We start from the raw sequence: 21,818 nt of genomic DNA, 5'->3' as shown, positions 1-21,818 counted from the left end.
AGCTTCGTATGAATATCAGAGGAATGGTTTTTGAAGCTGAAAGTAACTCTGAAATGAAATAAATGTGTTGTTTTGGAATTTTAGGCGTACATCGATATCGTGTGAGATGTGTAGGAAAGCAGCAGCTGTGCTAACTAAATGCAAGTAATGGTCGCTAATGCGGTGCGTTTCCAGCTGAAGGGCTCCGATTCACTAGTCCATAAGAATAAAGTACCCGAAAAGGGCGCTAGGCGGCGCCTCCTTAGCTCAGTGGCAGAGCGCTGGTCTAGTAAACCAGAGGTCGTGAGTTCGATCCTCACAGGAGGCAAATGAATTTTGTAACAGCCCCATCTACCGTAGCGCTTTCGAAAAAAGTGGTCAAGGATTAAAAAAATTATGAATGGGTGCGGTATTTAAGAATTGCTCTCGCAAAAGAATAGTGCGAATGGTGCTATTAAAGTAGGCACCGGAAACTGTTGCTTTTGGCAGTCTCCGGAGAATGCCGACGTGAAATACGTAGTTCTTGTGATGTATTTTCTACCCCTGGTAGAGACCCTCGCGGTTGTCGTCGTCGTCGTCGTCGTCGTCGTCGTCGTCGGCGCCGCCGCCGCTTTGGTAACAGCGGCAACTCGCCATTGTATGACATAGGGTGAGGTACCTTCTGCAACCGACAGAGATGGCAGTAAGCGATTGAAGCTGATTTGCAACCTCTTGTTTGATCAGCGTCATAAGGGCTTGAATGTAACTTGCGATGGCACACAGCAAGAAGTAGCGTCGCCTTTGTAGTACTGAAATTGGAGATGGAGGATTGCGTCAAAGATGGGAAATTCATTCCGGCAAACGTACAAATGGCGAAAATGAGGTGTGTGTGGGGAAGCATATTGCGCCAGTGACCGTGTGGCCTAATGGATAAGGCGTCGGACTTCGGATCCGAAGATTGCAGGTTCGAATCCTGTCACGGTCGAGTTTTTCCAGTTCTGCAAAAGTTGCATGCTGTTTTACTGTGTTGTTTGAGTAGTACAAAATTAGTTGAAAGTTGCTGCTGTCCGCTTCCTGGCTGCAAACCGGCGCCTACCTGAAGCTCAAGCAAGACAAAGGGGTTGTGTAGCGAAATTTTCGGCACAGTGCCGATCAGGAGAGTTCTTTTGGAACTACTGCATCTGACTCAGGACCCAAGAGCTACGCCACAGGCGTCTGCGCACTGTCGAGCATGTGTGTTGAATAATGGTGCTGATAGCCACGTATCATTTCAAGTAGATTTGATGCCTTTCGGAGACAATTTTCCATTGAATAGGATTGTAGCTCATTTGTGGCAGCAGGAAATAAGCTGTAGTCAAAAGGATCTTCCATAGATGGTCGCAGGTCGCATAAATACTGTATGGCTCGTAACGCGTTGTGTGGAGCCCGGCTAGCTCAGTCGGTAGAGCATGAGACTCTTAATCTGAGGGTCGTGGGTTAGAGCCCCACGCTGGGCGGCGCTAAATTTTGTGTCTACGCGGATGCAACCTGCGCCCCTCTCGTGAGCCTTGCGTAATGAACGTAACGGGTTACGACGATGCCCAGCTTCGTATGAATATCAGAGGAATGGTTTTTGAAGCTGAAAGTAACTCTGAAATGAAATAAATGTGTTGTTTTGGAATTTTAGGCGTACATCGATATCGTGTGAGATGTGTAGGAAAGCAGCAGCTGTGCTAACAAAATGCAAGTAATGGTCGCTAATGCGGTGCGTTTCCAGCTGAAGGGCTCCGATTCACTAGTCCATAAGAATAAAGTACCCGAAAAGGGCGCTAGGCGGCGCCTCCTTAGCTCAGTGGCAGAGCGCTGGTCTAGTAAACCAGAGGTCGTGAGTTCGATCCTCACAGGAGGCAAATGAATTTTGTAACAGCCCCATCTACCGTAGCGCTTTCGAAAAAAGTGGTCAAGGATAAAAAAAATTATGAATGGGTGCGGTATTTAAGAATTGCTCTCGCAAAAGAATAGTGCGAATGGTGCTATTAAAGTAGGCACCGGAAACTGTTGCTTTTGGCAGTCTCCGGAGAATGCCGACGTGAAATACTTAGTTCTTGTGATGTATTTTCTACCCCTGGTAGAGACCCTCGCGGTTGTCGTCGTCGTCGTCGGCGCCGCCGCCGCTTTGGTAACAGCGGCAACTCGCCATTGTATGACATAGGGTGAGGTACCTTCTGCAACCGACAGAGATGGCAGTAAGCGATTGAAGCTGATTTGCAACCTCTTGTTTGATCAGCGTCATAAGGGCTTGAATGTAACTTGCGATGGGACACAGCAAGAAGTAGCGTCGCCTTTTTAGTACTGAAATTGGAGATGGAGGATTGCGTCAAAGATGGGAAATTCATTCCGGCAAGCGTACAAATGGCGAAAATGAGATGTGTGTGGGGAAGCATATTGCGCCAGTGACCGTGTGGCCTAATGGATAAGGCGTCGGACTTCGGATCCGAAGATTGCAGGTTCGAATCCTGTCACGGTCGAGTTTTTCCAGTTCTGCATAAGTTGCATGCTGTTTTACTGTGTTGTTTGAGTAGTACAAAATTAGTTGAAAGTTGCTGCTGTCCGCTTCCTGGCTGCAAACCGGCGCCTACCTGAAGCTCAAGCAAGACAAAGGGGTTGTGTAGCGAAATTTTCGGCACAGTGCCGATCAGGAGAGTTCTTTTGGAACTACTGCATCTGACTCAGGACCCAAGAGCTACGCCACAGGCGTCTGCGCACTGTCGAGCATGTGTGTTGAATAATGGTGCTGATAGCCACGTATCATTTCAAGTAGATTTGATGCCTTTCGGAGACAATTTTCCATTGAATAGGATTGTAGCTCATTTGTGGCAGCAGGAAATAAGCTGTAGTCAAAAGGATCTTCCATAGATGGTCGCAGGTCGCATAAATACTGTATGGCTCGTAACGCGTTGTGTGGAGCCCGGCTAGCTCAGTCGGTAGAGCATGAGACTCTTAATCTGAGGGTCGTGGGTTAGAGCCCCACGCTGGGCGGCGCTAAATTTTGTGTCTACGCGGATGCAACCTGCGCCCCTCTCGTGAGCCTTGCGTAATGAACGTAACGGGTTACGACGATGCCTAGCTTCGTATGAATATCAGAGGAATGGTTTTTGATGCTGAAAGTAACTCTGAAATGAAATAAATGTGTTGTTTTGGAATTTTAGGCGTACATCGATATCGTGTGAGATGTGTAGGAAAGCAGCAGCTGTGCTAACTAAATGCAAGTAATGGTCGCTAATGCGGTGCGTTTCCAGCTGAAGGGCTCCGATTCACTAGTCCATAAGAATAAAGTACCCGAAAAGGGCGCTAGGCGGCGCCTCCTTAGCTCAGTGGCAGAGCGCTGGTCTAGTAAACCAGAGGTCGTGAGTTCGATCCTCACAGGAGGCAAATGAATTTTGTAACAGCCCCATCTACCGTAGCGCTTTCGAAAAAAGTGGTCAAGGATTAAAAAAATTATGAATGGGTGCGGTATTTAAGAATTGCTCTCGCAAAAGAATAGTGCGAATGGTGCTATTAAAGTAGGCACCGGAAACTGTTGCTTTTGGCAGTCTCCGGAGAATGCCGACGTGAAATACTTAGTTCTTGTGATGTATTTTCTACCCCTGGTAGAGACCCTCGCGGTTGTCGTCGTCGTCGTCGGCGCCGCCGCCGCTTTGGTAACAGCGGCAACTCGCCATTGTATGACATAGGGTGAGGTACCTTCTGCAACCGACAGAGATGGCAGTAAGCGATTGAAGCTGATTTGCAACCTCTTGTTTGATCAGCGTCATAAGGGCTTGAATGTAACTTGCGATGGGACACAGCAAGAAGTAGCGTCGCCTTTTTAGTACTGAAATTGGAGATGGAGGATTGCGTCAAAGATGGGAAATTCATTCCGGCAAGCGTACAAATGGCGAAAATGAGGTGTGTGTGGGGAAGCATATTGCGCCAGTGACCGTGTGGCCTAATGGATAAGGCGTCGGACTTCGGATCCGAAGATTGCAGGTTCGAATCCTGTCACGGTCGAGTTTTTCCAGTTCTGCAAAAGTTGCATGCTGTTTTACTGTGTTGTTTGAGTAGTACAAAATTAGTTGAAAGTTGCTGCTGTCCGCTTCCTGGCTGCAAACCGGCGCCTACCTGAAGCTCAAGCAAGACAAAGGGGTTGTGTAGCGAAATTTTCGGCACAGTGCCGATCAGGAGAGTTCTTTTGGAACTACTGCATCTGACTCAGGACCCAAGAGCTACGCCACAGGCGTCTGCGCACTGTCGAGCATGTGTGTTGAATAATGGTGCTGATAGCCACGTATCATTTCAAGTAGATTTGATGCCTTTCGGAGACAATTTTCCATTGAATAGGATTGTAGCTCATTTGTGGCAGCAGGAAATAAGCTGTAGTCAAAAGGATCTTCCATAGATGGTCGCAGGTCGCATAAATACTGTATGGCTCGTAACGCGTTGTGTGGAGCCCGGCTAGCTCAGTCGGTAGAGCATGAGACTCTTAATCTGAGGGTCGTGGGTTCGAGCCCCACGCTGGGCGGCGCTAAATTTTGTGTCTACGCGGATGCAACCTGCGCCCCTCTCGTGAGCCTTGCGTAATGAACGTAACGGGTTACGACGATGCCTAGCTTCGTATGAATATCAGAGGAATGGTTTTTGAAGCTGAAAGTAACTCTGAAATGAAATAAATGTGTAGTTTTGGAATTTTAGGCGTACATCGATATCGTGTGAGATGTGTAGGAAAGCAGCAGCTGTGCTAACTAAATGCAAGTAATGGTCGCTAATGCGGTGCGTTTCCAGCTGAAGGGCTCCGATTCACTAGTCCATAAGAATAAAGTACCCGAAAAGGGCGCTAGGCGGCGCCTCCTTAGCTCAGTGGCAGAGCGCTGGTCTAGTAAACCAGAGGTCGTGAGTTCGATCCTCACAGGAGGCAAATGAATTTTGTAACAGCCCCATCTACCGTAGCGCTTTCGAAAAAAGTGGTCAAGGATAAAAAAAATTATGAATGGGTGCGGTATTTAAGAATTGCTCTCGCAAAAGAATAGTGCGAATGGTGCTATTAAAGTAGGCACCGGAAACTGTTGCTTTTGGCAGTCTCCGGAGAATGCCGACGTGAAATACTTAGTTCTTGTGATGTATTTTCTACCCCTGGTAGAGACCCTCGCGGTTGTCGTCGTCGTCGTCGGCGCCGCCGCCGCTTTGGTAACAGCGGCAACTCGCCATTGTATGACATAGGGTGAGGTACCTTCTGCAACCGACAGAGATGGCAGTAAGCGATTGAAGCTGATTTGCAACCTCTTGTTTGATCAGCGTCATAAGGGCTTGAATGTAACTTGCGATGGGACACAGCAAGAAGTAGCGTCGCCTTTTTAGTACTGAAATTGGAGATGGAGGATTGCGTCAAAGATGGGAAATTCATTCCGGCAAGCGTACAAATGGCGAAAATGAGGTGTGTGTGGGGAAGCATATTGCGCCAGTGACCGTGTGGCCTAATGGATAAGGCGTCGGACTTCGGATCCGAAGATTGCAGGTTCGAATCCTGTCACGGTCGAGTTTTTCCAGTTCTGCAAAAGTTGCATGCTGTTTTACTGTGTTGTTTGAGTAGTACAAAATTAGTTGAAAGTTGCTGCTGTCCGCTTCCTGGCTGCAAACCGGCGCCTACCTGAAGCTCAAGCAAGACAAAGGGGTTGTGTAGCGAAATTTTCGGCACAGTGCCGATCAGGAGAGTTCTTTTGGAACTACTGCATCTGACTCAGGACCCAAGAGCTACGCCACAGGCGTCTGCGCACTGTCGAGCATGTGTGTTGAATAATGGTGCTGATAGCCACGTATCATTTCAAGTAGATTTGATGCCTTTCGGAGACAATTTTCCATTGAATAGGATTGTAGCTCATTTGTGGCAGCAGGAAATAAGCTGTAGTCAAAAGGATCTTCCATAGATGGTCGCAGGTCGCATAAATACTGTATGGCTCGTAACGCGTTGTGTGGAGCCCGGCTAGCTCAGTCGGTAGAGCATGAGACTCTTAATCTGAGGGTCGTGGGTTCGAGCCCCACGCTGGGCGGCGCTAAATTTTGTGTCTACGCGGATGCAACCTGCGCCCCTCTCGTGAGCCTTGCGTAATGAACGTAACGGGTTACGACGATGCCTAGCTTCGTATGAATATCAGAGGAATGGTTTTTGAAGCTGAAAGTAACTCTGAAATGAAATAAATGTGTAGTTTTGGAATTTTAGGCGTACATCGATATCGTGTGAGATGTGTAGGAAAGCAGCAGCTGTGCTAACTAAATGCAAGTAATGGTCGCTAATGCGGTGCGTTTCCAGCTGAAGGGCTCCGATTCACTAGTCCATAAGAATAAAGTACCCGAAAAGGGCGCTAGGCGGCGCCTCCTTAGCTCAGTGGCAGAGCGCTGGTCTAGTAAACCAGAGGTCGTGAGTTCGATCCTCACAGGAGGCAAATGAATTTTGTAACAGCCCCATCTACCGTAGCGCTTTCGAAAAAAGTGGTCAAGGATAAAAAAAATTATGAATGGGTGCGGTATTTAAGAATTGCTCTCGCAAAAGAATAGTGCGAATGGTGCTATTAAAGTAGGCACCGGAAACTGTTGCTTTTGGCAGTCTCCGGAGAATGCCGACGTGAAATACTTAGTTCTTGTGATGTATTTTCTACCCCTGGTAGAGACCCTCGCGGTTGTCGTCGTCGTCGTCGGCGCCGCCGCCGCTTTGGTAACAGCGGCAACTCGCCATTGTATGACATAGGGTGAGGTACCTTCTGCAACCGACAGAGATGGCAGTAAGCGATTGAAGCTGATTTGCAACCTCTTGTTTGATCAGCGTCATAAGGGCTTGAATGTAACTTGCGATGGGACACAGCAAGAAGTAGCGTCGCCTTTTTAGTACTGAAATTGGAGATGGAGGATTGCGTCAAAGATGGGAAATTCATTCCGGCAAGCGTACAAATGTTGAAAATGAGGTGTGTGTGGGGAAGCATATTGCGCCAGTGACCGTGTGGCCTAATGGATCAGTTCCGCCGCGGCCGCGGCCGTGTGCAGACGTGCGGTTGTGGTCGCTTCGCCTGTGCTTAAGAGCGCACGCAGCTGTTGGTACTGTAAGTACTACTTCACGAAAGTGATGGAGGATGAGTTGAGACGTTACACGCTACGATTTGGATTTCCGTATGGATATGCTCGACCACAGGTTCACGAACTCATTGACTGGTTTTACGATCGATTAGGACTGCGAGATGACGAAGTTCTTGGGTTTTCGTATGATTTTCTAGCGAACGCTGTTTATGTCAAATTGATTAGTGACGATCCTTGCGTTCGTATTATGACCCTCACGGAAGGCACTGCGGATTTTGTGAATTCTAAAGGCGAAATTTGTAAAGTATCTGTTAGTCATGCTGGACTAGGTCTACGAACCGTCCGTATATTTAATCTGCCTTTCGAAGTTAGCTTCGATAGAATTCGGCAAGCTTTGTCTCCCTACGGTAATGTCTTGCAAATTCATGCCGAGCAATGGAGGGGTTACAAACATTTCAATGTTGATAACGGCGTTCGGAATGCGAAAATTGATTTAACGAAGCACATCCCGTCCAACATTTTGGTGCAGGGTTTTCGTGCGCTGGTGATGTACGAAGGACAACCGCGAACTTGCGTAATATGTGGTTCTACCGACCATTTAAAATCTGCTTGTCCCCGTGTCCGGGCGGGTCGCCGAGGAATGCAACATCGTCTTACACCTCTCGATGGGCACGATGGCAATCGGTTGTCTTACGCGCAGACATTGATGGAGTCGCCTACGACACAACCGACGCTCCACCAACAGGCTGCGGTGACCCCAGACACCGGCGCGGTCATTGTCAACAACTCTGCGGCAACCCCCGAATGTCCCGTTCGTAGTGATGTCACCGATATCGACAGCCACGCTGCACACCTGCAGGTTTCCCCGCCTGTCGGCCTTCGTGCCGACCATGCAGGACCGACTCCCGTCCCTACTCCAACTCCGTCCGTCGAGCTGAAACAGTTGTCGGATGGTGGCGAGAGGTCGCGCGTTTCCTGCCCCCCTGACGTTGCGCCCCCCACGCCCCTCCCTCTCGGCAGTGACCAATCTGAGGAAGGGTCTACACACAGCCTCTTGACGGACGTCAAAACCGTTTCTGACGCCGACGCACCTCCCCCAAGAACTGGGAAATCTAAGCGGTCGGCACGGAAGCAGAGTGCGGAGGAGATCCGCACTCTGGAAAAGAAACTGCAGCGCACAATAAAGCAGATCCGAAAAGACGGCAGTGAACGCGGCGGCACAGATGACATGGGTTCTGTCGCGCGCCACGTGGGGGAGGCCGATATGGAGATGCATGTCGACCGTCCGAGTCCTGAGCTGATGGATACTGGCCATCAGCATACGCCTGCCGAGAAGTCTTGGGCCGACGAAAGTGAATAACACGGACCCTTTCTATCCCCACCATGCAAGATTATAAACTAGCCACAGTTAATTTGAATAGGATCGCCTCCGATGTCAAACTTAAATGCTTGACCGACTATCTATATGCCGCCGATATAGATATAGTTTTCTTCCAAGAGGTTGTGTCCCCCAAGGTTGGAGAAATACCTGGGTATGATGCCATATTAAATCTTGGCACTGAGGCGGGCACTGCGATTTTATTCAAAGCTGGCATCGCTTACCAACCTACAGCGATTTTAGAAACGGGACGCGGCATTGCCGCCCAATTACAGGATTTGATTCTCCTGAACGTGTACGCCCCGACAGGGTCCGCTGGCAGAAGGGACAGAAGTGAATTTTTTAGGGCTGAAGTTGTGACCTTATTGCCGAACGTTCGACTGAAGATCATCCTTGGTGGGGATTTCAACTGCGTTTTACGCAACGAAGATCAAAGTCCGCATTTTAATTTTTGTCCCGAGCTACTAACGTTAACAGATGGACTGCATTTACAAGATAGTTGGTGTCACCTTCGACCACACACGATGGGATATACCTATGTGAGCGCTGCTTCTTCTAGCCGTCTGGATAGGTTTTATGTTTCTCAAGATCTTTTACATACCATTCGTGATTGTGAACTATGGCCGCTCAGTTTTAGTGACCACTCCGCATACCATCTAACGATTCGGCATGTGCGACAGAAGACCTTTTTGGGACGCGGCACGTGGCAGCTGAATGTCTCGCTGCTAGCTGAAGCGGACTTACGGCGTTGCCTCGTTGACACCTGGCAGCAGTGTCTCCAGAGGCAAGTTCGGTATAGGGAGCGCGTTCTTTGGTGGACGGAGTTTGTTAAGCCGCGGATTAAGAAATGTATTTGCCAGTTTGCCAGGACCAGGGCTTATTGGCGGAAACGGTCTCTAGAATTTTATTTCCTCGGTTTACGCCAGCTGTACAGCGATCCCTCTGCTTTATCCGACAACCTAATCCGCATCAAGCGTATTAAAGCCAAAATTACTGCTTTAGTTCGTGAAGCACTTGTTGGCAATCGGATACGATCGCGCTCTTCTGATGACGTCTCCCACGAGTCCGCATCGTTATTCCATCTCATACGGGAAACCAAACGTGGTAAACAAAAAATTATTGCTCATCTGACGGATGCTGGCGGGAATCTGTACAATGAACAGGGTGCTATCAAGACGCATGTCTTCAATTATTTTCGACAACATTATTCCGAGTCAGATACCGATCTATCGGCGGGGGATGATTTTTTAAACGACATCGCTTCCACAGTGGATCAGGATGACAACGCTGCTCTCTTGGCCAATGTCACTAATTCTGAAGTTCAGTCCATCCTTGCGTGCGCTGCCAAGAACAAAGCTGCCGGCTTAGACGGCTTGCCGGTCGAATTTTATTCACGGTTCTGGGATGTGATCGGCGACGAATTGACCGCCATGTATAACGAACTGTTATCGCATGCTGCCTTCCCCCCGCAGTTCACGGAAGGCATGGTTGTCCTGGTTCCTAAAACATCCAATCCGACTATGTTAAATGACTTTCGGCCAATTACGTTGCTTAACTCTGATTTCAAGATCTTGACTAGGATTATAAACACCAGGCTTAAAGTACTTCTTGGCAAAGTACTTGGCCCTTATCAGACGGGTGCAGTCAGTGGTCGATCGATGTTGAATGCCCTGTGTGAATATCGCGACCTGACTTATTTAACTTGGATTACCAACACTGATTTGGCGTTATTGTTTCTCGACTTCGATAAGGCGTTTGACAGAATTAATCACGGTTTTTTATTGCGCACACTGAGTCAAATGGGATTCAACCAGCGTTTTCGACAGCTTATTCAGAACTGTATCTGCGGAACGTCTTCACGCGTGAAGGTTAACGGCCAGTTAACCGCCCCCGTGCCCATACGACAAGCAGTGCGACAAGGGTGCCCCCTTTCTATGACGTTATTCTCGATCGCTATAGAGCCACTTCTTAAAAAGTTTTACGTAACTTTACACGGGTTGCAAACGTTAAACACCAAAACGGTCTGCCACGCCTATGCCGACGATATCAGTGTGCTTATTACTAACACCGAAGAGCTGGGGTCAGTTCGTCGGATTGTCCATCAGTACTCTGTCGCTTGTGGTGCTCGACTTAATGCGCGAAAGTCCAAAATCATGCCGTTAGGTCGCAACCCCAATTCCATCGATATTTCTTGGTTGGACAGGACCGAAGACCTGTGGCATCTAGGCCTGGTTATATCACCGAACCCCCAGGCCATGCTCCACGTGAATTGGGAACGCAAGCTTACCATCTTACGTGCGGTGATCAAAGAACATAACATGCGGTCTTTAGACCGGATGCAGAGGGCACAGTTTATTAATAGTTACGTTTTCAGTAAGCTCTATCACACTGCCGCTGTTTTACCAATCCCGACAGCCATTGCGAAAAAAATTTTAGCACTTGCTTGCTGGTATGTCTGGAGAGGGAACATCTTTAAAGTTTCCTTTAAAGCTACCTCGTTACTTCGTTCCCGAGGTGGCTTAGGCGTCAAAGACGTTGAATCCCAATGTGTGGCGACTTTTTTAACTCGTACTTCCCGCATACTACACAGTAACCCAAATAGTCTCACTGCACGGCTTTTCAACACCTTACGTCCAAAGGATTTGTCTGCGCCAACGTCTGTGGGCCACATTCATCCTGAGCTTGGCTATATCCGGCGGTATTATGTGGAGCTAAGCTATGTTCAGGACAACCCGCATCCGTTCAACACGGCGGCGACCTATCGTGCTCTTACTCAATGGCAGCTGGATAACCCAATTGAGAAGAAATATTTAGGCAAAAACTGGAGAAATGTCTGGAAGAACATTAGTTATTCGCTCCTTCGCTCCAGAGTTCGAGCTGTTTGGTATGACGCTGTCAATGAGGTGATTCCCACTGGCGAGAAATTGCACAAAATCAAGCTGCGGCCCACCCCGTTTTGTGAGAAGTGTAACCTAGTGGAAACGCTGCCGCATCTCTTCCACTGCAGGGATCAAACACAAATATGGCAGTGGACACGAAAGAAACTCGCTGTCATTAAGAGGACGTCGGATACTTCCATTCAACTTCAAGACGCGCTCCAACCAGACTGGCAGCTTTATCCTCAATCTAAGAATAATAGTTATGTCTGGCTCATGGGCCAGTTCGTCTATTACATGCTTGTCCATACAACGCCAACGCTACATGATTATCAGATGTACCTCATCGAAGAGTATTATGCGATTAAGAAATTGCGACACTATAAAGACCAGTTTCAAAATTTTCTCACTATTGCTTTAAGTGATGGAAGAATTTAAGTTTACAGATCCATTGGACGGAGTTTTCTTTTCTTTTTTTTTTTCACTATTTTGTTATATTGTTTGTTTCCATGGATTTGGTCTGCTCCGCACCATCAGATGCGGGTGATTTGCCTCATGGGTCACACGAAGGTACAGAGTGCACTGCACTCGGCCTCGAACATTTAATTGTATTTGGGAGTTCCTTTTCATTTTCAAATGACAGCACTTTACTTTTGGTTCCGCAGGGCGTAACCAAGAAGAGGCACCTCATTTGTTTACTTTCATTCGCATTATCTTTCATCAAAGCTGCACGACGATTTAGTACGAACCAGGAGTTTCCAGCAGCTTCTATTCCTCCTATCAAGAGGCTTTACGATACGGGAAATGGTTGTTTGGCATGTCCCTGCTCTTGGTGTCACCACGTTACCAGCGCTCATCTTCCAACGCATGGCATGCTCAGGGTTTTGAGAAGCAGCAATCCACAATCAACCATCGGGAAACCGAATGTACAATACTCGTCAACGACATGGCCACTGGGACAATTATTCTACGTGAAGACCAACTTTGAGTATCTGCTGTGCTGGATTCATGGTGTGCTGCGTAATCCACAGACCAGACATGGATTTCTTTTTATCATTCTGTTTATATCTATAAAAATAATGGAACACACACGACGCCACATCGCAAATTAAACAAAATATAATAATGCATACATAACAATAAAATCAAATCACAAAACCATGCAATTGGGTGCGGGGTATGGCGGTGACATCGTGGCCAGGCCTCCGGATTGCGACCCCTGCCCACCTTGCCGCCGGCTGCCTAGCACTCACGTGCATAAAAAAAAAAAAAAATGGAAAAAAAATAAAAACCAAAAACAAAAACAAAACAATAAAAATTTTAAATAAAAAGAAAAAAAAATGGATAAGGCGTCGGACTTCGGATCCGAAGATTGGAAAAAAAAAAAAAAAAAAAAAAAAAAAAAAAAAAGTGGTCTCGCGGTAAAAGAAAAAGAAAAAAAAAAAAAAAAAAAAAGTGGCGCAATTGGTTTTAATACTTTGGTAGCCGCACGTCTAGTAGCGGTGTAAGCACTACGGAAAAGAACGCAGCTACGCCAAAAAAAAAAAAAAAAAAAAAAAAAAAAAAAAAAAAAAAAACTCACAGAAGGCATTCTTTTTTTTCACCTTCCTGCATGGAGCGGCGCTATCTCGACCAGCTTCTAACACATGGCAGTACACTGAATGAAAGGGATGTTCTACAACCTATGACAAGTATTCTACGGGCCTCAGAGTTTTTCTGAATGCATAGGCAGAAGAGTGGTTTGTATGCAAAAAAAAAAAAAAAAAAAAAAAAAAAAAAAAAAAAAAAAAAAAAAATGGTGTAACGGTTAGCACTCTGGACTCTGAATCCAGCGATCCGAGTTCGAATCTCGGTGGAACCTTCGTTTAGTCTAAATTTTCTGTAATAAGCGTTTCTCGCCGAGGAAGTAACAGCGATAGGCTCAGGGGTGTAGTTTCTACGTTTGTATTAAAAACGAGATGTCTATGAAACGGCTGAATATTGGTGCGACTATGTGACCTATATAGCAAAAAAAAAAAAAAAAAAAAAAAAAAAAAAAAAAAATGGATAAGGCGTCGGACTTCGGATCCGAAGATTGCAGGTTCGAATCCTGTCACGGTCGAGTTTTTCCAGTTCTGCAAAAGTTGCATGCTGTTTTACTGTGTTGTTTGAGTAGTACAAAATTAGTTGAAAGTTGCTGCTGTCCGCTTCCTGGCTGCAAACCGGCGCCTACCTGAAGCTCAAGCAAGACAAAGGGGTTGTGTAGCGAAATTTTCGGCACAGTGCCGATCAGGAGAGTTCTTTTGGAACTACTGCATCTGACTCAGGACCCAAGAGCTACGCCACAGGCGTCTGCGCACTGTCGAGCATGTGTGTTGAATAATGGTGCTGATAGCCACGTATCATTTCAAGTAGATTTGATGCCTTTCGGAGACAATTTTCCATTGAATAGGATTGTAGCTCATTTGTGGCAGCAGGAAATAAGCTGTAGTCAAAAGGATCTTCCATAGATGGTCGCAGGTCGCATAAATACTGTATGGCTCGTAACGCGTTGTGTGGAGCCCGGCTAGCTCAGTCGGTAGAGCATGAGACTCTTAATCTGAGGGTCGTGGGTTCGAGCCCCACGCTGGGCGGCGCTAAATTTTGTGTCTACGCGGATGCAACCTGCGCCCCTCTCGTGAGCCTTGCGTAATGAACGTAACGGGTTACGACGATGCCTAGCTTCGTATGAATATCAGAGGAATGGTTTTTGAAGCTGAAAGTAACTCTGAAATGAAATAAATGTGTAGTTTTGGAATTTTAGGCGTACATCGATATCGTGTGAGATGTGTAGGAAAGCAGCAGCTGTGCTAACTAAATGCAAGTAATGGTCGCTAATGCGGTGCGTTTCCAGCTGAAGGGCTCCGATTCACTAGTCCATAAGAATAAAGTACCCGAAAAGGGCGCTAGGCGGCGCCTCCTTAGCTCAGTGGCAGAGCGCTGGTCTAGTAAACCAGAGGTCGTGAGTTCGATCCTCACAGGAGGCAAATGAATTTTGTAACAGCCCCATCTACCGTAGCGCTTTCGAAAAAAGTGGTCAAGGATAAAAAAAATTATGAATGGGTGCGGTATTTAAGAATTGCTCTCGCAAAAGAATAGTGCGAATGGTGCTATTAAAGTAGGCACCGGAAACTGTTGCTTTTGGCAGTCTCCGGAGAATGCCGACGTGAAATACTTAGTTCTTGTGATGTATTTTCTACCCCTGGTAGAGACCCTCGCGGTTGTCGTCGTCGTCGTCGTCGTCGTCGTCGGCGCCGCCGCCGCTTTGGTAACAGCGGCAACTCGCCATTGTATGACATAGGGTGAGGTACCTTCTGCAACCGACAGAGATGGCAGTAAGCGATTGAAGCTGATTTGCAACCTCTTGTTTGATCAGCGTCATAAGGGCTTGAATGTAACTTGCGATGGGACACAGCAAGAAGTAGCGTCGCCTTTTTAGTACTGAAATTGGAGATGGAGGATTGCGTCAAAGATGGGAAATTCATTCCGGCAAGCGTACAAATGGCGAAAATGAGGTGTGTGTGGGGAAGCATATTGCGCCAGTGACCGTGTGGCCTAATGGATAAGGCGTCGGACTTCGGATCCGAAGATTGCAGGTTCGAATCCTGTCACGGTCGAGTTTTTCCAGTTCTGCAAAAGTTGCATGCTGTTTTACTGTGTTGTTTGAGTAGTACAAAATTAGTTGAAAGTTGCTGCTGTCCGCTTCCTGGCTGCAAACCGGCGCCTACCTGAAGCTCAAGCAAGACAAAGGGGTTGTGTAGCGAAATTTTCGGCACAGTGCCGATCAGGAGAGTTCTTTTGGAACTACTGCATCTGACTCAGGACCCAAGAGCTACGCCACAGGCGTCTGCGCACTGTCGAGCATGTGTGTTGAATAATGGTGCTGATAGCCACGTATCATTTCAAGTAGATTTGATGCCTTTCGGAGACAATTTTCCATTGAATAGGATTGTAGCTCATTTGTGGCAGCAGGAAATAAGCTGTAGTCAAAAGGATCTTCCATAGATGGTCGCAGGTCGCATAAATACTGTATGGCTCGTAACGCGTTGTGTGGAGCCCGGCTAGCTCAGTCGGTAGAGCATGAGACTCTTAATCTGAGGGTCGTGGGTTCGAGCCCCACGCTGGGCGGCGCTAAATTTTGTGTCTACGCGGATGCAACCTGCGCCCCTCTCGTGAGCCTTGCGTAATGAACGTAACGGGTTACGACGATGCCTAGCTTCGTATGAATATCAGAGGAATGGTTTTTGAAGCTGAAAGTAACTCTGAAATGAAATAAATGTGTAGTTTTGGAATTTTAGGCGTACATCGATATCGTGTGAGATGTGTAGGAAAGCAGCAGCTGTGCTAACTAAATGCAAGTAATGGTCGCTAATGCGGTGCGTTTCCAGCTGAAGGGCTCCGATTCACTAGTCCATAAGAATAAAGTACCCGAAAAGGGCGCTAGGCGGCGCCTCCTTAGCTCAGTGGCAGAGCGCTGGTCTAGTAAACCAGAGGTCGTGAGTTCGATCCTCACAGGAGGCAAATGAATTTTGTAACAGCCCCATCTACCGTAGCGCTTTCGAAAAAAGTGGTCAAGGATAAAAAAAATTATGAATGGGTGCGGTATTTAAGAATTGCTCTCGCAAAAGAATAGTGCGAATGGTGCTATTAAAGTAGGCACCGGAAACTGTTGCTTTTGGCAGTCTCCGGAGAATGCCGACGTGAAATACTTAGTTCTTGTGATGTATTTTCTACCCCTGGTAGAGACCCTCGCGGTTGTCGTCGTCGTCGTCGGCGCCGCCGCCGCTTTGGTAACAGCGGCAACTCGCCATTGTATGACATAGGGTGAGGTACCTTCTGCAACCGACAGAGATGGCAGTAAGCGATTGAAGCTGATTTGCAACCTCTTGTTTGATCAGCGTCATAAGGGCTTGAATGTAACTTGCGATGGGACACAGCAAGAAGTAGCGTCGCCTTTTTAGTACTGAAATTGGAGATGGAGGATTGCGTCAAAGATGGGAAATTCATTCCGGCAAGCGTACAAATGTTGAAAATGAGGTGTGTGTGGGGAAGCATATTGCGCCAGTGACCGTGTGGCCTAATGGATCAGTTCCGCCGCGGCCGCGGCCGTGTGCAGACGTGCGGTTGTGGTCGCTTCGCCTGTGCTTAAGAGCGCACGCAGCTGTTGGTACTGTAAGTACTACTTCACGAAAGTGATGGAGGATGAGTTGAGACGTTACACGCTACGATTTGGATTTCCGTATGGATATGCTCGACCACAGGTTCACGAACTCATTGACTGGTTTTACGATCGATTAGGACTGCGAGATGACGAAGTTCTTGGGTTTTCGTATGATTTTCTAGCGAACGCTGTTTATGTCAAATTGATTAGTGACGATCCTTGCGTTCGTATTATGACCCTCACGGAAGGCACTGCGGATTTTGTGAATTCTAAAGGCGAAATTTGTAAAGTATCTGTTAGTCATGCTGGACTAGGTCTACGAACCGTCCGTATATTTAATCTGCCTTTCGAAGTTAGCTTCGATAGAATTCGGCAAGCTTTGTCTCCCTACGGTAATGTCTTGCAAATTCATGCCGAGCAATGGAGGGGTTACAAACATTTCAATGTTGATAACGGCGTTCGGAATGCGAAAATTGATTTAACGAAGCACATCCCGTCCAACATTTTGGTGCAGGGTTTTCGTGCGCTGGTGATGTACGAAGGACAACCGCGAACTTGCGTAATATGTGGTTCTACCGACCATTTAAAATCTGCTTGTCCCCGTGTCCGGGCGGGTCGCCGAGGAATGCAACATCGTCTTACACCTCTCGATGGGCACGATGGCAATCGGTTGTCTTACGCGCAGACATTGATGGAGTCGCCTACGACACAACCGACGCTCCACCAACAGGCTGCGGTGACCCCAGACACCGGCGCGGTCATTGTCAACAACTCTGCGGCAACCCCCGAATGTCCCGTTCGTAGTGATGTCACCGATATCGACAGCCACGCTGCACACCTGCAGGTTTCCCCGCCTGTCGGCCTTCGTGCCGACCATGCAGGACCGACTCCCGTCCCTACTCCAACTCCGTCCGTCGAGCTGAAACAGTTGTCGGATGGTGGCGAGAGGTCGCGCGTTTCCTGCCCCCCTGACGTTGCGCCCCCCACGCCCCTCCCTCTCGGCAGTGACCAATCTGAGGAAGGGTCTACACACAGCCTCTTGACGGACGTCAAAACCGTTTCTGACGCCGACGCACCTCCCCCAAGAACTGGGAAATCTAAGCGGTCGGCACGGAAGCAGAGTGCGGAGGAGATCCGCACTCTGGAAAAGAAACTGCAGCGCACAATAAAGCAGATCCGAAAAGACGGCAGTGAACGCGGCGGCACAGATGACATGGGTTCTGTCGCGCGCCACGTGGGGGAGGCCGATATGGAGATGCATGTCGACCGTCCGAGTCCTGAGCTGATGGATACTGGCCATCAGCATACGCCTGCCGAGAAGTCTTGGGCCGACGAAAGTGAATAACACGGACCCTTTCTATCCCCACCATGCAAGATTATAAACTAGCCACAGTTAATTTGAATAGGATCGCCTCCGATGTCAAACTTAAATGCTTGACCGACTATCTATATGCCGCCGATATAGATATAGTTTTCTTCCAAGAGGTTGTGTCCCCCAAGGTTGGAGAAATACCTGGGTATGATGCCATATTAAATCTTGGCACTGAGGCGGGCACTGCGATTTTATTCAAAGCTGGCATCGCTTACCAACCTACAGCGATTTTAGAAACGGGACGCGGCATTGCCGCCCAATTACAGGATTTGATTCTCCTGAACGTGTACGCCCCGACAGGGTCCGCTGGCAGAAGGGACAGAAGTGAATTTTTTAGGGCTGAAGTTGTGACCTTATTGCCGAACGTTCGACTGAAGATCATCCTTGGTGGGGATTTCAACTGCGTTTTACGCAACGAAGATCAAAGTCCGCATTTTAATTTTTGTCCCGAGCTACTAACGTTAACAGATGGACTGCATTTACAAGATAGTTGGTGTCACCTTCGACCACACACGATGGGATATACCTATGTGAGCGCTGCTTCTTCTAGCCGTCTGGATAGGTTTTATGTTTCTCAAGATCTTTTACATACCATTCGTGATTGTGAACTATGGCCGCTCAGTTTTAGTGACCACTCCGCATACCATCTAACGATTCGGCATGTGCGACAGAAGACCTTTTTGGGACGCGGCACGTGGCAGCTGAATGTCTCGCTGCTAGCTGAAGCGGACTTACGGCGTTGCCTCGTTGACACCTGGCAGCAGTGTCTCCAGAGGCAAGTTCGGTATAGGGAGCGCGTTCTTTGGTGGACGGAGTTTGTTAAGCCGCGGATTAAGAAATGTATTTGCCAGTTTGCCAGGACCAGGGCTTATTGGCGGAAACGGTCTCTAGAATTTTATTTCCTCGGTTTACGCCAGCTGTACAGCGATCCCTCTGCTTTATCCGACAACCTAATCCGCATCAAGCGTATTAAAGCCAAAATTACTGCTTTAGTTCGTGAAGCACTTGTTGGCAATCGGATACGATCGCGCTCTTCTGATGACGTCTCCCACGAGTCCGCATCGTTATTCCATCTCATACGGGAAACCAAACGTGGTAAACAAAAAATTATTGCTCATCTGACGGATGCTGGCGGGAATCTGTACAATGAACAGGGTGCTATCAAGACGCATGTCTTCAATTATTTTCGACAACATTATTCCGAGTCAGATACCGATCTATCGGCGGGGGATGATTTTTTAAACGACATCGCTTCCACAGTGGATCAGGATGACAACGCTGCTCTCTTGGCCAATGTCACTAATTCTGAAGTTCAGTCCATCCTTGCGTGCGCTGCCAAGAACAAAGCTGCCGGCTTAGACGGCTTGCCGGTCGAATTTTATTCACGGTTCTGGGATGTGATCGGCGACGAATTGACCGCCATGTATAACGAACTGTTATCGCATGCTGCCTTCCCCCCGCAGTTCACGGAAGGCATGGTTGTCCTGGTTCCTAAAACATCCAATCCGACTATGTTAAATGACTTTCGGCCAATTACGTTGCTTAACTCTGATTTCAAGATCTTGACTAGGATTATAAACACCAGGCTTAAAGTACTTCTTGGCAAAGTACTTGGCCCTTATCAGACGGGTGCAGTCAGTGGTCGATCGATGTTGAATGCCCTGTGTGAATATCGCGACCTGACTTATTTAACTTGGATTACCAACACTGATTTGGCGTTATTGTTTCTCGACTTCGATAAGGCGTTTGACAGAATTAATCACGGTTTTTTATTGCGCACACTGAGTCAAATGGGATTCAACCAGCGTTTTCGACAGCTTATTCAGAACTGTATCTGCGGAACGTCTTCACGCGTGAAGGTTAACGGCCAGTTAACCGCCCCCGTGCCCATACGACAAGCAGTGCGACAAGGGTGCCCCCTTTCTATGACGTTATTCTCGATCGCTATAGAGCCACTTCTTAAAAAGTTTTACGTAACTTTACACGGGTTGCAAACGTTAAACACCAAAACGGTCTGCCACGCCTATGCCGACGATATCAGTGTGCTTATTACTAACACCGAAGAGCTGGGGTCAGTTCGTCGGATTGTCCATCAGTACTCTGTCGCTTGTGGTGCTCGACTTAATGCGCGAAAGTCCAAAATCATGCCGTTAGGTCGCAACCCCAATTCCATCGATATTTCTTGGTTGGACAGGACCGAAGACCTGTGGCATCTAGGCCTGGTTATATCACCGAACCCCCAGGCCATGCTCCACGTGAATTGGGAACGCAAGCTTACCATCTTACGTGCGGTGATCAAAGAACATAACATGCGGTCTTTAGACCGGATGCAGAGGGCACAGTTTATTAATAGTTACGTTTTCAGTAAGCTCTATCACACTGCCGCTGTTTTACCAATCCCGACAGCCATTGCGAAAAAAATTTTAGCACTTGCTTGCTGGTATGTCTGGAGAGGGAACATCTTTAAAGTTTCCTTTAAAGCTACCTCGTTACTTCGTTCCCGAGGTGGCTTAGGCGTCAAAGACGTTGAATCCCAATGTGTGGCGACTTTTTTAACTCGTACTTCCCGCATACTACACAGTAACCCAAATAGTCTCACTGCACGGCTTTTCAACACCTTACGTCCAAAGGATTTGTCTGCGCCAACGTCTGTGGGCCACATTCATCCTGAGCTTGGCTATATCCGGCGGTATTATGTGGAGCTAAGCTATGTTCAGGACAACCCGCATCCGTTCAACACGGCGGCGACCTATCGTGCTCTTACTCAATGGCAGCTGGATAACCCAATTGAGAAGAAATATTTAGGCAAAAACTGGAGAAATGTCTGGAAGAACATTAGTTATTCGCTCCTTCGCTCCAGAGTTCGAGCTGTTTGGTATGACGCTGTCAATGAGGTGATTCCCACTGGCGAGAAATTGCACAAAATCAAGCTGCGGCCCACCCCGTTTTGTGAGAAGTGTAACCTAGTGGAAACGCTGCCGCATCTCTTCCACTGCAGGGATCAAACACAAATATGGCAGTGGACACGAAAGAAACTCGCTGTCATTAAGAGGACGTCGGATACTTCCATTCAACTTCAAGACGCGCTCCAACCAGACTGGCAGCTTTATCCTCAATCTAAGAATAATAGTTATGTCTGGCTCATGGGCCAGTTCGTCTATTACATGCTTGTCCATACAACGCCAACGCTACATGATTATCAGATGTACCTCATCGAAGAGTATTATGCGATTAAGAAATTGCGACACTATAAAGACCAGTTTCAAAATTTTCTCACTATTGCTTTAAGTGATGGAAGAATTTAAGTTTACAGATCCATTGGACGGAGTTTTCTTTTCTTTTTTTTTTTCACTATTTTGTTATATTGTTTGTTTCCATGGATTTGGTCTGCTCCGCACCATCAGATGCGGGTGATTTGCCTCATGGGTCACACGAAGGTACAGAGTGCACTGCACTCGGCCTCGAACATTTAATTGTATTTGGGAGTTCCTTTTCATTTTCAAATGACAGCACTTTACTTTTGGTTCCGCAGGGCGTAACCAAGAAGAGGCACCTCATTTGTTTACTTTCATTCGCATTATCTTTCATCAAAGCTGCACGACGATTTAGTACGAACCAGGAGTTTCCAGCAGCTTCTATTCCTCCTATCAAGAGGCTTTACGATACGGGAAATGGTTGTTTGGCATGTCCCTGCTCTTGGTGTCACCACGTTACCAGCGCTCATCTTCCAACGCATGGCATGCTCAGGGTTTTGAGAAGCAGCAATCCACAATCAACCATCGGGAAACCGAATGTACAATACTCGTCAACGACATGGCCACTGGGACAATTATTCTACGTGAAGACCAACTTTGAGTATCTGCTGTGCTGGATTCATGGTGTGCTGCGTAATCCACAGACCAGACATGGATTTCTTTTTATCATTCTGTTTATATCTATAAAAATAATGGAACACACACGACGCCACATCGCAAA

The 21,818-nt window shown here is 47.5% G+C and overlaps 18 non-coding genes across 18 annotated transcripts; all 18 read left to right on the top strand.

The window, feature by feature from the left end:
* The first annotated feature begins 235 nt into the window (after nucleotides 1–235).
* Nucleotides 236–307, top strand: Trnat-agu. The gene has a single exon. It is a non-coding gene; the product is annotated as a tRNA-Thr (tRNA).
* A 563-nt stretch (nucleotides 308–870) lies between these two features.
* Nucleotides 871–943, top strand: Trnar-ucg. Its single transcript has one exon. It is a non-coding gene; the product is annotated as a tRNA-Arg (tRNA).
* Nucleotides 944–1,381: 438 nt separating this feature from the next.
* On the top strand, nucleotides 1,382–1,454 carry Trnak-cuu. Its single transcript has one exon. It is a non-coding gene; the product is annotated as a tRNA-Lys (tRNA).
* Nucleotides 1,455–1,775: 321 nt separating this feature from the next.
* Trnat-agu lies at nucleotides 1,776–1,847 on the top strand. Its single transcript has one exon. It is a non-coding gene; the product is annotated as a tRNA-Thr (tRNA).
* Nucleotides 1,848–2,392: 545 nt separating this feature from the next.
* Trnar-ucg lies at nucleotides 2,393–2,465 on the top strand. Its single transcript has one exon. It is a non-coding gene; the product is annotated as a tRNA-Arg (tRNA).
* Nucleotides 2,466–2,903: 438 nt separating this feature from the next.
* On the top strand, nucleotides 2,904–2,976 carry Trnak-cuu. Its single transcript has one exon. It is a non-coding gene; the product is annotated as a tRNA-Lys (tRNA).
* Nucleotides 2,977–3,297: 321 nt separating this feature from the next.
* Trnat-agu lies at nucleotides 3,298–3,369 on the top strand. Its single transcript has one exon. It is a non-coding gene; the product is annotated as a tRNA-Thr (tRNA).
* A 545-nt stretch (nucleotides 3,370–3,914) lies between these two features.
* Nucleotides 3,915–3,987, top strand: Trnar-ucg. Its single transcript has one exon. It is a non-coding gene; the product is annotated as a tRNA-Arg (tRNA).
* A 438-nt stretch (nucleotides 3,988–4,425) lies between these two features.
* Trnak-cuu lies at nucleotides 4,426–4,498 on the top strand. The gene has a single exon. It is a non-coding gene; the product is annotated as a tRNA-Lys (tRNA).
* Nucleotides 4,499–4,819: 321 nt separating this feature from the next.
* Trnat-agu lies at nucleotides 4,820–4,891 on the top strand. Its single transcript has one exon. It is a non-coding gene; the product is annotated as a tRNA-Thr (tRNA).
* Nucleotides 4,892–5,436: 545 nt separating this feature from the next.
* On the top strand, nucleotides 5,437–5,509 carry Trnar-ucg. The gene has a single exon. It is a non-coding gene; the product is annotated as a tRNA-Arg (tRNA).
* A 438-nt stretch (nucleotides 5,510–5,947) lies between these two features.
* Nucleotides 5,948–6,020, top strand: Trnak-cuu. The gene has a single exon. It is a non-coding gene; the product is annotated as a tRNA-Lys (tRNA).
* A 321-nt stretch (nucleotides 6,021–6,341) lies between these two features.
* Trnat-agu lies at nucleotides 6,342–6,413 on the top strand. Its single transcript has one exon. It is a non-coding gene; the product is annotated as a tRNA-Thr (tRNA).
* A 7,418-nt stretch (nucleotides 6,414–13,831) lies between these two features.
* Trnak-cuu lies at nucleotides 13,832–13,904 on the top strand. The gene has a single exon. It is a non-coding gene; the product is annotated as a tRNA-Lys (tRNA).
* Nucleotides 13,905–14,225: 321 nt separating this feature from the next.
* Nucleotides 14,226–14,297, top strand: Trnat-agu. The gene has a single exon. It is a non-coding gene; the product is annotated as a tRNA-Thr (tRNA).
* A 557-nt stretch (nucleotides 14,298–14,854) lies between these two features.
* Trnar-ucg lies at nucleotides 14,855–14,927 on the top strand. The gene has a single exon. It is a non-coding gene; the product is annotated as a tRNA-Arg (tRNA).
* Nucleotides 14,928–15,365: 438 nt separating this feature from the next.
* Nucleotides 15,366–15,438, top strand: Trnak-cuu. Its single transcript has one exon. It is a non-coding gene; the product is annotated as a tRNA-Lys (tRNA).
* Nucleotides 15,439–15,759: 321 nt separating this feature from the next.
* On the top strand, nucleotides 15,760–15,831 carry Trnat-agu. Its single transcript has one exon. It is a non-coding gene; the product is annotated as a tRNA-Thr (tRNA).
* Nucleotides 15,832–21,818: the final 5,987 nt, after the last annotated feature.

This window comes from Schistocerca piceifrons, unplaced genomic scaffold, assembly GCF_021461385.2.
Source record: "Schistocerca piceifrons isolate TAMUIC-IGC-003096 unplaced genomic scaffold, iqSchPice1.1 HiC_scaffold_1772, whole genome shotgun sequence".
In the NCBI taxonomy this organism is placed as follows: domain Eukaryota; kingdom Metazoa; phylum Arthropoda; class Insecta; order Orthoptera; family Acrididae; genus Schistocerca; species Schistocerca piceifrons.
This window is presented reverse-complemented; position numbering and strand designations above follow the sequence as displayed.